The sequence below is a fragment of the Ranitomeya variabilis genome, chromosome 1 (assembly GCF_051348905.1).
Source record: "Ranitomeya variabilis isolate aRanVar5 chromosome 1, aRanVar5.hap1, whole genome shotgun sequence".
NCBI classification, from domain to species: Eukaryota; Metazoa; Chordata; class Amphibia; order Anura; family Dendrobatidae; genus Ranitomeya; species Ranitomeya variabilis.
Genome location: NC_135232.1, coordinates 526,330,143 through 526,348,489, shown reverse-complemented (window position 1 = coordinate 526,348,489; position 18,347 = coordinate 526,330,143). Strand labels below are relative to the sequence as shown.

Sequence of the window (18,347 nt, the reverse complement as noted above, 5' to 3'; positions counted from 1 at the left end):
CCCGCCAAAATCTGGACACAAACTGGGATCCCCTGTCGGAAACGATATTCTCCGGAATACCATGCAGCCGAACCACATTCTGAAAAAACAGGGGCACCAACTCAGATGAGGAAGGCAGCTTGGGCAAGGGCACCAAATGAACCATCTTAGAAAAGCGATCACACACCACCCAAATGACGGACATCTTCTGAGAAACAGGGAGATCAGAAATAAAATCCATAGAGATGTGTGTCCAAGGCCTCTTAGGAACAGGCAAGGGCAACAACAACCCACTAGCCCGAGAACAACAAGGCTTGGCCCGAGCACAAACATCGCAAGACTGCACAAAAGTACGTACGTCCCGAGACAGGGAAGGCCACCAGAAGGACCTAGCCACCAAATCTCTGGTACCAAAAATTCCCGGATGACCTGCCAACGCAGAAGAATGAACCTCCGAGATGACTCTATTGGTCCACTCATCTGGCACAAACAATCTACCAGGCGGACAACGATCAGGCCGATCCGCCTGAAACTCTTGTAAAGCACGTCGCAGGTCTGGGAAGACAGCAGACAATATCACCCCATCCTTAAGTATACCCGTAGGTTTAGAATCACCAGGGGAATCAGGTTCAAAACTCCTAGAAAGGGCATCCGCCTTCACATTCTTAGTACCTGGCAGATACGAAACCACAAAATTAAACCGGGAGAAAAACAACGACCAGCGCGCCTGTCTAGGATTCAGACGTCTGGCCGACTCAAGATAAATCAAATTTTTGTGATCAGTCAAGACCACCACCTGATGTTTAGCACCCTCAAGCCAATGACGCCACTCCTCGAATGCCCACTTCATCGCCAAAAGCTCCCGATTACCGACATCATAATTTCGCTCGGCGGGCGAAAATTTTCGAGAAAAGAACGCACAAGGTCTCATCACTGAACAATCTGAACTTTTCTGCGACAAAACCGCCCCCGCTCCGATCTCGGAAGCATCAACTTCCACCTGAAAAGGAAGAGAAACATCAGGCTGGCACAACACCGGAGCAGAAGAAAAACGGCGCTTAAGCTCCCGAAAGGCCTCCACAGCAGCAGGAGACCAATCTGCAACATCAGCACCCTTTTTAGTCAAATCAGTCAAAGGCCTGACAACGCTAGAAAAACCAGTTATGAATCGACGATAAAAGTTAGCAAAGCCCAAAAATTTCTGAAGGCCCTTAAGAGAAGTCGGTTGCGTCCAGTCACAAATAGCCCGAACCTTCACAGGATCCATCTCAATAGAAGAGGGGGAAAAAATGTACCCCAAAAAAGAAATCTTCTGAACCCCAAAAACACACTTTGAACCTTTAACAAACAGAGAATTGGTCCGCAAAACCTGAAAAACCCTCCTAACTTGTTGAACATGAGATTCCCAGTCATCCGAAAAAATCAAGATATCGTCCAAATACACAATCATAAATTTATCCAGATATTCACGGAAAATATTGTGCATAAAAGACTGAAAGACCGAAGGGGCATTTGACAGACCAAAAGGCATCACCAAATACTCAAAATGGCCCTCGGGCGTATTAAATGCGGTTTTCCACTCATCCCCCTGCTTAATTCGCACCAAATTATACGCACCGCGAAGATCAATCTTAGAGAACCACTTCGCCCCCTCAATGCGAGCAAATAAATCTGTCAGCAATGGCAAAGGATACTGATACTTGACTGTGATCTTATTCAAGAGTCTATAATCAATACAAGGTCTCAAAGAACCATCGCTTTTAGCTACGAAAAAGAACCCCGCTCCAAGAGGAGACGAAGAAGGACGAATATGTCCCTTTTCCAAGGACTCCCTAATATACTCTCGCATGGCAGCATGTTCAGGTACAGACAGATTGAATAGACGACCCTTAGGAAATTTACTGCCAGGGATCAAATCTATGGCGCAATCGCAATCTCTGTGAGGAGGAAGAGAATTAAGAGTAGATTCCTCAAAAACCTCACGATAATCAGACAAAAACTCAGGAATTTCAGAGGGAATAGATGAAGCAATGGAGACCAAAGATGTGTCCCCATGATTTCCCTGACATCCCCAGCTTAGTACAGACATTGTTTTCCAGTCAAGGACTGGGTTATGAGTTTGCAACCATGGCAATCCCAGCACCAACACATCATGTAGATTATACAGTACAAGGAAGCGAATCACCTCTTGATGGTCTGGAGTCATACGCATAGTCACTTGTGTCCAGTATTGTGGTTTATTACTAGCCAATGGTGTAGAATCAATACCCTTTAAAGGTATAGGAACTTCCAGAGGCTCTAGATCAAACCCACAGCGCCTGGCAAAGGACCAATCCATAAGACTCAAAGCGGCGCCAGAATCCACATACGCATCCGCAACAATAGAAGATAACGAACAAATTAGAGTTACAGACAAAATAAACTTGGACTGCAAAGTGCCAATAGCAGAGGATTTATCAACTTTCTTTGTTCGTTTAGAGCATGCTGATATAACATGAGTAGAATTTCCACAATAGAAGCACAAATGATTTTTGCGCCTATAAATCTGTCGTTCGCTTCTGGACAGAAAGCTATCACATTGCATACTCTGTGGTGCCTCTTCAGAAGACACCGCCAACTGGTGCACAGGTTTGCGTTCCCGTAAACGCCGATCAATCTGAATTGCCATTGTCATGGACTCATTCAGACCAGTAGGCGCAGGAAACCCCACCATGACGTCTTTTACAGCATCAGAGAGACCTTCTCTAAGCACAGACCATTTTCAAAATTTTGGGCAATATATTTCGGCTTCATCTTGCCCCTGAGAGAGGGCTATTAGGGCTTTCTCAGCCTGAATCTCCAAATTTGGTTCCTCATAAAGCAACCCCAAAGCCAGAAAAAACTCATCCACATTGAGCAACGCAGGATCCCCTGGTGCCAATGAAAATGCCCAATTTTGGGGGTCACCCCGCAGTAAAGAAATAACAATTTTTACTTGCTGGGCAGGATCTCCAGCAGAATGAGATCTCAGCGAAAGAAACAATTTACAATTGTATTTAAAATTTAGAAAACAAGATCGATCTCCAGAAAAAAACTCCGGTATAGGAATTTTAGGTTCAGACCGAGGAGCATGTAACAAAAAACCTTGTATATTCTGAACTTTAGAGGCAAGATTATTCAAATTGGTAGCCAGACTCTGGGGATCCATATTTCAACAGATAAAGTCTGAGCCATTCAGGGGTTAAGAGGAGAGGAAAACAGGAGACTGCAATTAGAGCTGGAGTGCAACATCAGAGGAAGGAAAAAAAAAAAAAAAAAAGGTTTCACACAGTTCCTTTTCTCTCCTGCTTCAGCCTATAGATTAAACATTTTGGCTGGCCATACTGTTATGGTTTCCAATGGCAAGGAAACATCAGAAGCATAGAATAAACGGACAAGCTCTCGGGTGATGGAAACTAGAGCTGACCGCGATGCTAAACCTACACACCACACTAGAAGTAGCCAGGGGGCATTCCTGCGTTGTCTCTAGATGCCGCGCGCCAGCCGGAGAACTAACTACCCCTGGTAGAAGAAAACACAGTCCTGGCTTGCCTCCAGAGAATGTCCCCACAGGAGATAGCAGCCCCCCACATATAATAACGGTGAGAGCAGATGAAAAGACACACGTAGTATGAAAGCAGATTTAGCACAGAGAGGCCCGCTAACTAAATAGCAGAAAGATACAACAGAGGACTTCGCGGTCAGCTGCAAAACCCTTCAAAACACCATCCTGAAATTACCTTAACTCATGTGACAACTCATGCCACTGGAGTGGTAATTTCAGCCCAACAAGAGCTTCCAGCTGCAGAGATTCACATAAGTGCAAACTGGACAAAACATACAAAAATAGACTTAAGGACTAAAGTGTCCAACTTAGCTGAGCAGAAAACTGGGAGCAGGAACATGCAACAGAATCACTCTGGATACATTGATGGCCAGCATTAGAATGACTGAGGAGCAAGGTTAAATAGGATACTCCCACATCCTGATAGGAACAGGTGAACTGAGAAGGCAAAGCTTGCAGGACACCAGTACCACAAGAGACCACCGGGGGAGCCCACGAACCGAATCACAACAGCCGCCCAGTCCAAATATCTCTGTATCTTGAGGACGTGCCCGTCAGCAGCTGAGGTCCGCCTTCTCATCCTCTTTGGAGGGTGGAGACCATGGAGACGGGGCCACCCACGAAAGAGAGCGCGGGAAGAAGATACCGAGGAGGAGGCAAAGATGGCGACGTCGGAAGCACCGCATGGGGACGACCCGACCCAGCATGAGACTGCACTACCCATCACAGCCATCGTTACAGGGACTGGCCCTCACGGAGATACCGCCAGGCAGACCTAACTGGCCGCCGTCTGAGGAGTGTGTGGCTGCAGCTGAGGCCCGGCAGATAGCACGCCGCCGGGAGGCCGATGCTCGTGTGACCGCTCGGCTGGGTCAGCCGACGGAGGTCCGCCTAACTCCGGTGTCCCCTGCTTCCTCCATCCCGGCCGCGGCAGAGTGTGAGCTGCAGACACAGGGCCTGAGAATCCTGCCGGAGGCCGAACACCTGCGGCGCTTGATGGCGGCGTGGCGGAGCAGACCCCAACCTGCGGCCCAGGTCGACCTGACGGGCGTTGAGGAGACTCCGCCGACGCATTGGGGTGTGGTGGTGTTCTTCAACTCCCGGGAAGGAAGGGGAGTCATCCAAGAAATTGGAGAGCCACTGCAGGTCCGTGTTGACCGGAAAGAAGTGGAGCCCTGCGGAGGAAGGTATGACCGCGACCTGGAGCCCGGGGATGCAGTAACCTACACGCGGTGGAGGAGGGAGGTCGGCTGGGTGGCTCGGGGTGTCCAGCGGTGCGTTGCACTCCAGGCCGCTGCCGGGAGGTCGGAGGACAAACCCCCTGTGGAGAAGGCGACGGAACCTGCCCCCGCGGAACCCCAGGAAATCCAGACCCACCGCGTGTCTATGAGTCGTGGTCGCTCCCGATTAAGGAGGGTGTCCCAAAGAGGAATCCTGTCGTTGCTGAGGCCAGGACCGGTCCTTGTCATGCCACCACGACCCGTCTGCCAGGTGAGACCCGGTAGGAGGCCGCCTCCTGCTCAGCCAGAACCTGAGTAAGCATAAGTGCTTTACAGACTGTATATAGTTAACTGTTCATCTTTCTATGTGTCTTTCTGCTGCTACAACCCGACTAGGGTTAACTCTTAAAGGGATCCCTTAGTTTACCCGGGATCCCTATTTTTGCCTTTTCGTTTTGCTTTTGTTCATCATTGTTGAAAAGAACTGCTGGATCATGAACACTGCATGATTACAAACTCATTGTAAATAGTTTGCACCTTCTTAAAGGTGCTCCCTACTGGTTTTACAACAAAGAGAACTCTTTGCGAAGAAACTGCTCCTGGGAACAGCGTTGGAGTTCCGGTTTACATGGACTGGCAGCAGGAGTAGCTGCACTACCTCATAGAGACTTGGTTCCCTCTTAAAGGGAACGTTCACCAATAGCACTTAAAGCATAATGTTGCCTTAAAAAGAAGTAATGATAGTATTTATATGTAAAAGTTATATGTAGTTAGTTAGTTGATTGTAAGAAATGTTTAATAATGTGTTAGAGAATGAGGACAGGAAGTGAACCCGTATGGGGTTAGTCGGTGAGTCCTCCTAAGAGCCATACAGAGATGGCTCAGTGATCTTGAACTGAGAGAAGGTTGATAAGTCCTATACTGTGTATAGAAAGAGAAAGGCAGTAGGCCCGGATGAGGAATGGGGCGGTCCTGCAAAAGAGCGAGAGGCAGTAGGCCTGGGGCAGATAGACAGGCGGTCCTGCGAATGTAAAGTTGGAAAATGAAGAAAAGTTGATTAGCCTTGTAGTGTTTTATAGTAAGCCTTTAGTGGATTCAGCTTATACGTCCTTAGAGGCAAAAGTTAAATTATTATTCAGAAGTTGCACTAAGTAGAGTACCCGGTTGGGTAATAGAAGTTATTTATAGTATGTTATTTAAAATATTTAACCATGTTTGTAACGTTCAAGTGTCCTCACCTCCCATAAAGGGAAGCTCTGTTCAGAAATCACTTGTTATTGCATTTCAAAAATTGTATGTCTTTTTGCTGACATGTATTGTTGTTTTCTTCCCAGTCCAGGAGTACTGGATTTAACCGGGGGGGGGGGGGGGGGTGCAGCGCTCCAGAGTCCTGGTCGTTGCGGTACTGATGCTCCGCCGCTAAGACGTCTGATGGCACTGAAGGAGTTCACCTGACCAGGTATCACAGACACCAATACACTTCACAGTCTGGCCTCCAGGGGGAGCTAAGGGTGCTATGTATTAGGCCACTCCTCACAATCTGGTAAAACTGGGGGTTAGATAGGAAGTTAGACAGAAAGCTGACTGGGTTGGAACCAGGCAACATCCTGTGGCAGAGGGTGTTGCAGGGGAAGATTCAGGGGGGTCCCTGTCAGGGGTGGGATCCTGACAGAGGCCTAGCGAACAGAAAGAACGTTACGGGACCGCGCCTGCACTTCATTGCGGCGGTACCCCAAGAAAGGACAAGAAGCGAGGTATAATGTGAAGAGTGAGAAACGAGATCAACGCAACAAGGAGAAACACCAGTAGGAGTCGTGCTGTAAGACGAGGCAACATCCTACTGAGGCGCGTAGCCGGTGGCCGGAAACGCCGAGGAAGTATTGAGCTCCAGGCCTTACTTCAAACCTACGGCAGGACAGTCAGTTATAGGCGGGCTGTCTCACCCAAATCACCTAAGCAGACATAGGGGGCAACAGTTGGAGAGGGGCGACTCTAGGGTCCCGGAAGACCTCCAGGCTTACCCGTCATACGGGTGCGTCCTAGCCATATCATCTGGGGGGGACGAAGAAGAACATCAGAAGCAGTTGTGTTATGGTTCTCAATGGCAAGAGAACATAGCCCAGCAAACATAAGAACTAGCTCTTGGAAGGATGGAAACTAAACTGACCATGAACTAAACCTGCCGCACAACTAACAGTAGCCGGGTAGCGTTGCCTGCGTTTTATCCCTAGACGCCCAGCGCCGGCCGGAGGACTAACTAATCCTGGCAGAGGAAAATATAGTCCTGGCTCACCTCTAGAGAAATTTCCCCGAAAGGCAGACAGAGGCCCCCACATATATTGGCGGTGATTTTAGATGAAAATGACAAACGTAGTATGAAAATAGGTTTAGCAAAATTGAGGTCCGCTTACTAGATAGCAGGAAGACAGAAAGGGCACTTTCATGGTCAGCTGAAAACCCTATCAAAACACCATCCTGAAATTACTTTAAGACTCTAGTATTAACTCATAACATCAGAGTGGCAATTTCAGATCACAAGAGCTTTCCAGACACAGAAACGAAACTACAGCTGTGAACTGGAACAAAATGCAAAAACAAACGAGGACTAAAGTCCAACTTAGCTGGGAGTTGTCTAGCAGCAGGAACATGCACAGAAAGGCTTCTGATTACAATGTTGACCGGCATGGAAGTGACAGAGGAGCAAGGCTAAATAGCGACTCCCACATCCTGATGGAAACAGGTGAACAGAGGGGATGATGCACACCAGTTCAATTCCACCAGTGGCCACCGGGGGAGCCCAAAATCCAATTTCACAACACAGTTGTGAGGGAACTTCAGAAACAGACACAACAGTTGTGAGGACTATCCCGTGGTGCTAAGCAGGGAAGGACTACAACACACAAGCGCTAGAAGGTAGGCACAGATTTCCACCTGCAAAGGGAACTCTGGAGGTGCCATCGGACCGGCCGGTCTTAGAAAGCCCTGTTAACCGTATTCCGGATTGAGGATCCAGAAGCCTTCAGTAAAGAGGTAAAGAGACTGCAACCTGGGGTCCTCGTTATTCATCGCGACTTGCACCACACCACAACATCACTCTCCACTTTCACTGGACGCCCCTCAGCAGGGTCACGGACCGGGTCTAGCCACCGTGACAACCTCAGAACTGAGACAGAGAGGCCCGGTACCGGGTACCCCTCGGCCCTGCGGCAGTGGGGGCGCTCTATTTTCATCTTCACTTATCCCACATCTTGTGCAGTTGGGGGGGGGGTCCTTGAAGTTGGTTATAAATTGGTCTGGGGGATCCATTGGGATATGGATTCCTCTTTTTGGAATTTAATTTGGTTCTTGATCTGGTGAATGGTAGAGTGGATTTTCAGCAAGGGTTTGTTGAATCCTCAGGAAGTTCAAGTGAACATTGGAACCCTGCGGTTGTGGTGCTCCCGAGCCAGTGGGGTAACGGCTGGGAGTAATTGGTACATTTTATGTTCACTTTTTGTTTGGTAATCACCAGATCTTATGAGCTTCAAGGACTCCTCCCAGCATGTCAATGTTCTTTATGCTTTGATGTTTTATTGTATGCTGTTTTAATTCTTATATTGTCCCCTTCATATATTTGCAGGAATGGTGTATATCCACCGAGTGCTTAATTTTATATTACCTAAGATGGTGGATAGCACAGACTGAGTGGATTACCTGGAGCCGGGCAGTTGGGGGGGTCCTTGAAGTTGGTTGCAAATTGGTCTGGGGGATCCATTGGGATATGGATTCTTCCTTTTGGTATTAAATATTTTTCTGGATCTGGTGAAAGGTGGAGGGGAGTTTCGGCAAGGGTTTGTCGGATCCTCAGGAAGTTCAAGTGAACATTGGAACCCTGTGGTTATGGTGCTCCCGAGCCAGTGGGGTAACGGCTAGGAGTAATTGTTGGTACATTTTATGTTCACTTTATGTTTGGTAATCGCCAAATCTTATGGGCTTCAAGGACCAGGACTATTTATGCTTTGTTGGGTTATTGTATGTTTGTTTTAATAAAGGTGTGTATTAAAAAAAAAAAAAAAAAGCACTTATTTGTTTCTTTTTTAGTGGGACCTTGAAGCTAATTATGATTTGGTCAGTATGGGTAACTATCTCAGGTATGGACCCTCTGTTTAGGGGGGGTATTCATCATAGTATGACTCTTTGTGTGGAGGAGTAAACATCTCGGGTATGGCCCCTGGATGGAGGGGTGTACATCATAGTATGACCCCCTAGTATGGAGGGGTAACCATCTTTGGTATGGCCCCCTGGTGTGGAGGAGTGACCATCACAGTATGGCCCCCTGGTCTCCAGAAGCATTTATATCTTACAAGACCCAGTTAGAGTAAAGTCCCTGTGGTCATAGCAATCATATTCTACATGCCTACAAATTAAATTGGGTCCTATGAGCTAGGAACAATAGCTTAAAAAAAAAAAAAAAAAAAAAGTAGGCATGCATTTCAATACAATCTGTAGCTTCAAGGACACTCTCTTTTTTTCATGTGACTTGAGAATGCTGAGGCACAGATTTTTACTGTTTATATTAACGAACTCCTGTTTCTTTCAAGGTTGTCCTCTGGACAATGCAGTAATATGGGGCATTAAACTGAAGAGCAATGTACCTAATATGGGTGCCCTGGAGTCAGTGGGAGTGACTAAGGGAAAAGTAATTAAGTGCATCCCGATGCCCTTGAGCCAGTGGGAGCGGCTAAGGGTGAAGAAATCAAGCGCATTAACACGAAGGGCGATGTGCCTATTCCCAATGCCTTTGTCCCAGTTGGAGAGGGTTAATGGTATTTGTTATCAAGTGCCTGTAAAGCAATTAACAATGGCGTGGCAAGGTTATTAATAATGCCTTTGTAGACTTTTCTGCTATAGGCTTATTTCATTTACTATGTCCAAATATCACAGAAATTGTTTAAATTATTTAATGATCGGTTATAATGTTGATATTATATTGTGTATGGCTTTTAATTACTCCTTGTTTATAGTATCTTTCTCTTTATATACACTCATCACTTTTTGGGTAGTAATAGTAAGTGGGTTTAAGAATTGGTTACTACACAGCTCAGCAACTGTATGTAATGGTGGTTTCTAGAACTAAAATCTGTGAATTAGTGAGTTATTAGAGCTGGCTACAATACATGCGGTATAATAGTTTTTGAGGCATGACAGATGTCATTATACAGGTAGTCAGACTGTGGCTACCCCTTTATTATGGTTAAGTTTCTGCATTACCCATTATAGGATCCACATTGCAGGATGTTTAGCGGCTGTTATTTTGCTGTAGTTACCGTATTATCAATCAGAATTTGGTAGTGTTGCATTGTTAAAATTAATCTGTAGTCCTGGAATTTTGTTACTTATATGCACAGTCTTTCCATAGCATGCAGAACTGGTTGATTACTTTATTAGGCATGGGTGATGGGGGTCGAGTCCATTCAAGGTGTCAAATGGCCTCGCTGGTGGCGGTTTAGGAGTCAGGTGGGACTCATTTTAACTAATAGAGGATGTAAAACCTCATGGTGGTGAGCAGGCTCGGCTTTGGTGGCCAGCCTCAAGGACGTTGTAATGGTAACATCAATCAGGGGCGGGCACAGTGGTTAAGCACAGGAGTGAGGATAATAGGGTCATTGGTGCCCTGAAAGTTTACTGGCTCTGCTTGAATGGCAAGCCAGTGCGTGCCGCCTCTTTATGGCTGTCTGTCCTGGTGCTGTATGTCAGACAGCTGGGGATATCGCAGTACTTGTGAATCCCAATGTACTAGCACTCCACCTGACTCCTACTGTGATTATTTAATCCTGTGATTTGAATAAAAGCTGTGGCCATTTTGATAACCAAAATAATGTGTTTTGTGTATTTATTTTAGTTCCTAGGTTTACAGTAGTTATGGTGTTTTTAAGAAGGAGTGGGGTCCATCCCATATCCAAAAGTCAAGTGACATAGCCGGCCAGTGGACACAACCTTGCTCCATACATTTGTATTGTACAAGGCCGTGCCCTGTCTAGTGACATGGCCGGCCAGTGGACACAACCTCGCTCCATACATTTGTATTGTACAAGGCCGTGCCCCGTCTAGTGACATGGCCGGCCAGTGGACACAACCTCGCTCCATACATTTGTATTGTACAAGGCCGTGCCCCGTCTATTGACATGGCCGGCCAGTGGACACAACCTCGCTCCATACATTTGTATTGTACAAGGCCGTGCCCCGTCTAGTGACATGGCCGGCCAGTGGACACAACATTGCTCCATATATTTGTATTGTAAAAGGCCTTGCACCATCTAGTGACATGGCCGGCCCAGTATGTGTGGCCTCGCTCCATACACTTGTATTGTACTATGCCGTGCCCCGTTGAGTGACATGGCCAGCCAGTGAGTGTGGCCTTGCTCCATACACTTGTATTGTACTATGCCGTGCCCCGTCTAGTGACATGGCCGGCCAGTGGACACAACATTGCTCCATACATTTGTATTGTAAAAGGCCTTGCACCATCTAGTGACATGGCCGGCCCAGTAGGTGTGGCCTCGCTCCATACACTTGTATTGTACTATGCCGTGCCCCGTCGAGTGACATAGCCGCCCAGTGGGTGTGGCCTTGCTACATACACTTGTATTGTACAAGGTCGTGCACCATCTAGTGGCATGGCCAGCCAGTGGGTGTGGCCTTGCTCCATACACTTGTATTGTACTATGCCGTGCCCCGTCGAGTGACATGGCCGCCCAGTGCGTGTGGCCTTGCTCCATACATTTGTATTGTACTAGGCCGTGCCCCGTCTAGTGACATGGCCGGCCAGTAGGTGTGGCCTTGCTCCATACACTTGCATTGTACAAGGCTGTGCACCATCTAGAGACATAGCCGGCCAGTGGGTGTGGCCTCGCTCCATACACTTGTATTGTACGAGGCCGTGCCCCATCTAGTGACATGGCCAGCCAGTGGACACAGCCTCACTCCATACACTTGTCTTGTATTGTACTAGGCTGTGCCCCGTCTAGTGACTTGGCCGGCCAGTAGGTGTGGCCTTGCTCCATACACTTGCATTGTACGAGGCCGTGCACCATCTAGAAACATGGCCGGCCAGTAGGTGTGGCTTTGCTCCATACACTTGCATTGTACGAGGCTGTGCCCCATCTAGTGACATGGCCAGCCAGTAGGTGTGGCCTCGTTCCATACAGTTCAATTGTACAATGACGTGCCCCGTCTAGTGACATGGCTGGCCAGTGGGTGTGGCCTCGCTCCATACACTTGTATTGTACTAGGCCATGCCCCATCTAGTGACATGGCCGGCCAGTAGCTGTGGCCTCGCTTCATACACTTGTATTGTACTAGGCCGTGCCCCGTCTAGTGACATGGCCGGCCAGTGGGTGTGGCCTCGCTCCATACACTTGTATTGTACTAGGCCGTGCCCCATTTAGTGACATGGCCGGCCAGTAGCTGTGGCCTCGCTTCATACACTTGTATTGTACGAGGCCGTGCTCCGTCTAGTGACACGGCCAGCTAGTGTGTGGCCTCGCTCCATACACTTGTATTGTACAAGGCCGTGCCCCGTCTAGTGACATGCCGGGCCAGTGGGTGTGGACTTGCTTCATACACTTGTATTGTACAAGGCCGTGCCTCGTCTAGTGACATTGTCGGCCAGTGGGTGGGTCCTTGCACCATACACTTGTATTGTACAAGGCCGTGCCCAGTCTCGCTCCATACACTTCTAGGGATGTTGCCGGTCACTGGGCGTGGCCTCGCTCCATAAAATTGTATAAGTGTAATTGGAGCATGTATAACACATACATAAAATCCTCCAGTCACCGGTCTGATACCTGCGAATCCCCGCAGCACACAATGTGTGCATTGTGGTGGGGGGGGGAGTTCATAAGTCTACAGTCACACAGAGTGACTGCAGACTTATTGGTTTGGACCGGACAGCCAATTTAAGGGCTTTAACCCCTTTCTGCCATTGAACGTACTATCCTGCCCATGTGACCTGGGACTTAATTCCCATGGACGGGATAGTACGTCATAGGCGATCAGCCGCGCTCAAGGACTGCTCCCGGCACATTAACCCCTGGAACACTGCGATCAAACATGATCGCAGCATTCCGGTGGCATAGGGAAGCATCGTGTAGGGAGGGGTCTGCCTGCGTCCTTCCCTGAGAACCTCGGAACAACGCGATGTGATCGAGTTGTTCCGAGGGTCTCCTCCATTCTCCTCCCTGCAGGCCCCGGATCCAAGATGGCGGCGGGGGTCCTGCAGGGTCCTGCAGGGAAGTGGCTTGCGAGGGCCTGCTGAGAACAGGTGCCGGCAAGCCTCCTGCACTGCCTGTCAGATCACTGATCTCACACAGTGCTGTGCAAGTGTCAGCTCAGCGATCTGACAATATATAATGATGTCCCACCCTGGGACAAAGTAAAAAAGTAAAAAAAATTACACTGTGTAAAAATATGAAAAAAAAAATTCCTAAATAAAGAAAAAAATATATAAATTGTTCCAATAAATGCATTTCTTTATGTAAATAAATAAAAAACAATAAAAGTACACATATAACGACCCAACCTATAAAACTGTCCCACTAGTTAACGCCTTCAGCGAACACCTTAAAAAAAGAAAAAAAAGAGGCAAAAAACAATGCTTTATCATCATACCGCCAAACAAAAAGTGGAATAACACGCAATCAAAAAGACGGATATACATAAACATGGTACCACTGAAAACGAGCCACCATAAAGCATCATTAGCGAAAGAATAAAAAAATTATAGCCCTCAGAACAAAGCGATGCAAAAATAATTATTTTTTATATAAAATAGTTTTTATTGTATAAAAGCGCCAAAACATAAAAAAATTATATAATTGAGATATTGCTGTAATCGTACTGACTAGTGTTGAGCGATACCGTCCGATACTTGAAAGTATCGGTATCGGAAAGTATCGGCCGATACCGGCAAAGTATCGGATCCAATCCGATACCGATACCCGATACCAATACAAGTCAATGGGACTCAAGTATCGGACGGTATTCCTGATGGTTCCCAGGGTCTGAAGGAGAGGAAACTCTCCTTCAGGCCCTGGGAACCATATAAATGTGTAAAAGAAAGAATTAAAATAAAAAATATCGCTATACTTTACCTCTCCGACGCAGCCGGGACCTCAGCGCAGGAACCGGCAGCGTTGTTTGTTTAAAATTCCCGCTTTTACATGGTTACGCGAACTCCCGGCTTGTGATTGGTCAGGGCGCCCATGTTGCCGGGCCGCGGACCAATCACAGCAAGCCGTGACGAAAATACGTCACGGCTTGCTGTGATTGGTCCGCGTCCCGGCAACATGGCCGCCATTAACCAATCACAAGCCGTGACGTCACGGGAGGCTGGACTTGCGCGCTTTTGAAAAAGCGCGCGTGTCCAGCCTCCAGTGACGTCCCGGCTTATGATTGGTCACGGCGCCATGTTGCCGGGACGCGGACCAATCACAGCAAGCCGTGACGAAAATACGTCACGGCTTGCTGTGATTGGTCCGCGGCCCGGCAACATGGCCGCCATTAACCAATCACAAGCCGTGACGTCACGGGAGGCAGGACAAGCGCGCATTTTAAAATTGCGCGCGTGTCCAGCCTCCCGGCTTGTGATTGGTTGATCGCGGCGCAACCAATCATAAGCCGGGACGTCACTGGAGGCTGGACACGCGCGCTTTTTCAAAAGCGCGCAAGTCCAGCCTCCCGTGACGTCACGGCTTGTGATTGGTTAATGGCGGCCATGTTGCCGGGACGCGGACCAATCACAGCAAGCCGTGACGTATTTTCGTCACGGCTTGCTGTGATTGGTCCGCGGCCCGGCAACATGGGCGCCCTGACCAATCACAAGCCGGGAGTTCGCGTAACCATGTAAAAGCGGGAATTTTAAACAAACAACGCTGCCGGTTCCTGCGCTGAGGTCCCGGCTGCGTCGGAGAGGTGAGTATAGCGATATTTTTTATTTTAATTCTCTATTTTACACATTTTAACAATGTTAAAATGTGTAAAAGAGAGAATTAAAATAAAATGTTGTTCCGATACCCGATACCCGATACCACAAGAGTATCGGAATCCCGGTATCGGAATTCCGATACAGCAAGTATCGGCCGATACCCGATACTTGCAGCATCGGAATGCTCAACACTAGTACTGACCTGAAGAATAAAACTGCTTTACCAATTTTACCAAATGCGGAACGGTATAAACGCCCTCCCAAAAGAAATTTATGAATTGCTGGTTTTTGCTCATTCTGTCTCACAAAAATCGGAATAAAAAGAAATAAAAAAATGTCACGTGCCCGAAAATGGTACCAATAAAAATAATAGCGTCTTTTAGTGTGTGACAGCTGCCAAATATATAAACCCGATATAAATAGTAAATCAAACCCAACTTTATCACCGCCTTAGGGAAAAAAAATAAAATAAAAAAAAATGTATTTTTTTCTGTTTTCCCATTAGGGTTAGGGCTAAAGTTAGGGTTGGGGCTAAAGTTAGGGTTAGGGTAGGGGCTAAAGTTATGGCTAGGGTTTGGATTACATTTACGGTTAGGATTAAGGTTAGGGGTGTGTCAGGGTTAGGGGTGTGGTTAGGGTTATGGTTGGGATTAGGGTTAGGGGTGTGTTGGAGTTAGGGGTGTGGTTAGGGTTGGGATTAGGGTTAGGGGTGTGTTGGGGTTAAGGGTGTGTTGGAGTTAGGGGTGTGGTTAGGGTTGGGATTAGGGATAGGGGCATGTTCGGGTTAGGGGTGTGGTTAGGGTTATGGTTAGGGTTGGGATTAGGGTTAGGGGTATATTCGGGTTAGGGTTGGAGTTAGAATTGGGAGGTTTCCCCTGTTTAGGCACATCAGGGGGTCTGCAAACGTGACATGGCGTCCGATCTCAATTCCAGCTAAATCTGCTATGAAAAAGTAAAACAGTGCTCCTTTCCTTCCGAGCTCTGCCATGCGCCCAAACAGGGGTTTATCCCAACATATAGGGTATCAGCATAGTCAGGACAAATTGGACAAAAACTTTTGGGGTCCAATTTCTCTTGTTACCCTTGGGAAAATAAAAATTTGGGGGCTAAAAAATCATTTTTGTGGGGGAAAAAAAGATTTTTTATTTTCGCGGCTCTGCTTTATAAACTGTAGTGAAACACTTGGGGGTCCAAAGTTCTCACAACACATCTAGATAAGTTCCTTGGGGGGTTTAGTTTCCAATATGGGGTCACTTGTGGGGGGTTGGTTTCTACTTTTAAGGTACATCAGGGGCTCTGCAAACGCAACGTGACGCCCGCAGACCATTCCATCTAAGTCTGCATTCTAAAGGGCACTCCTTCCCTTCCGATCTCTGCCATGCACCCAATCAGTGGTTTCCCCCCACTTATGGGGTATCAGCGTACTCAGGACAAATTGGACAACAAAGTTTGGGTCCAATTTCTCCTGTTACCTCTGGGGAAATACAAAACTGTTGGCTAAAAAATAATTTTTGTGGAAAAAAAAGATTTTTTATTTTCACGGCTCTGCGTTATATACTGTAGTGAAACACTTGGGGGTTCAAAGTTCTCAAAACACATCTAGATAAGTTCCTTGGGGGGGGTCTAATTTCCAATATGCTATCAATTGTGGGGGGTTTCTACTGTACGGTAAGTCAAGGGCTCTCCAAACGCGACATGGCGTCCTATCTCAATTCCAGTCAATTTTGCATTGAAAAGTCAAACGGCGCTCCTTCACTTCCGAGCTCTGCCATGCGCCCAAACAGTGGTCCCCCACCCACATATGGGGTATCAGAGTACTTAGGACAAATTGCACAACAACTTTTGGGGGCCAATTTCTCCTGTTACCCTTGGTAAAATAAAACAAATTGGATCTGAAGTAAATGTTTTGTGAAAAAAGTTAAATGTTCATTTTTTTTTAGAAAAATATTTAGAATTGAGAGTCCTCAGTGGTTGATACCTTTTAATGGCTAACTGAAAAGATGGTAACAAATTGCAAGCTTTCGAGACCACACAGTCTCAAAAGCTTGCAATTTGTTACATTCTTTTCAGTTAGGCATTAAAAGGTGTCAACCACTGAGGTCTCTCAATTCTAAATATTTTTCTATCTACTGCCTAACACGGTACCAAGATACATATCTTTCCTGTATCTTTTTTTAAACATTTCAAAAAATCCTGTGAAGCACCTGAAGAGTTAATAAACTTATTTAATGTGGTTTTGAGCACCTTGAGGGGTGCAGTTTTTAGAATGGTGTCATTTTGGGGTATTTTCTATCATATAGATCCCTCAAAGTGACTTCAAATGTGATTTGGTTCCTAAAAAAAAATGGTGTTGTAAAAATTGATGGTCAACTTTTAACCCTTATAACTCCCTAACAGAAAAGAATGTTCGTTACAAAATTGTGCTGATGTAAAGTAGACTTGTGTGAAATCTTACTTATTAAGTATTTTGTGTGACATATCTCTGTGATTTAAGGGCATGAAAATTCAAAGTTGGAAAATTGCGAAATGTTCCAAATTTTCGCCAAATTTAAGTTTTATTCACAAATAAACGCAAGTAATAATGAGGAAATATGCAAAAGAGAAAAAATATGGTGCACTCACCGGTCCTGTGATAAACAATCCTTTATTACGGCATGTGCAGGGAAATACAAGGGCGAACGAGGACAAGAAGGACGACGGCCGTTTCACGCAGCTGCGCTTCCACGGGTCCTAATGGCGAGAGGAAGTGGGAAGGCACCCTTAAGCTGCCAGTGTCAAAGGGGCCACCCAACACCTGACGTCATCTTGATACGATAACCCACCTACCAAAGTATAACTTAACAACATGTGAATAAATAAAACAATAAAATGTCATAAACTTAGAGCACAAAAAAACTAAGAACAACAATAAATGATGAATAATTATTAAAAGAAGTTACAAAAAAGATTCTTTTGCAACAAAGTAATAATACAAGAGAAGAAAATTTACAAGAGAACAATCACAAAAAGACTGCCATATCAATTCTTTCGTTTAAGCCCAATGGGCCCATTGCCTCTGTACGCAGGATCCATTTTCCTTCTCTCCTCAGAAGCAATCTATGAAGGTCCCCGCCCCGTTGAGGTAAGCTGACCTGCTCTAGGCCTGCGAACCGCAACACATCCGTGTTGCCTGCATGGACCTGTCTAACATGCTTGATTAGCCTGGAGCATCCTTTCCTGTCCGAATCGAGTTGAAATGCTCTCTAAGGGTACGTGTCCACGTTCAGGAAAAGCAGCGTGTTTGACGCTGCGTGGGGCCGCAGCGTCAAACACGCAGCGTACAGATGTTCCAGCATAGTGAAGGGGATTTTATGAAATCCCGGGTCTACTATGCGTGGAAACTCGCATCCGTCGGCCCTGCAACTCCGGACATGCTGCGCGTCTTTTAAGATCGCAGAATGTCCGTGTTCCTTGCGGCGCCGCTGCAAGGAATAACACAGGGCCCTATGCGAGGGGTGCGATGAGGCCGGATGTGTGCAATGAACACATCCGGCATCATCGCGTCCCAGAAGGGGGCGGGGCTTAGCGCCGAGCGGGTTTGCTGCTCCGACGATACCGCAGG

General features: G+C 46.9%; 1 protein-coding gene across 4 annotated transcripts in view; it reads right to left on the bottom strand.

Moving 5' to 3' along the window:
• PALM (paralemmin) overlaps nt 1-18,347 on the bottom strand; it is a 383,754-nt gene that overhangs the window by 204,143 nt on the left and 161,264 nt on the right. For 2 of the 4 annotated variants that reach the window (XM_077254364.1, XM_077254381.1), the window contains exon 1: nt 17,369-17,471. The exons of the other annotated variants lie outside the window; for them this stretch is intronic. The gene's annotated coding sequence lies outside the window, so the exon portion shown is untranslated. Of the gene's footprint in view, nt 1-17,368; nt 17,472-18,347 lie in introns of those variants that run through there. 4 annotated transcript variants of the gene reach the window in all.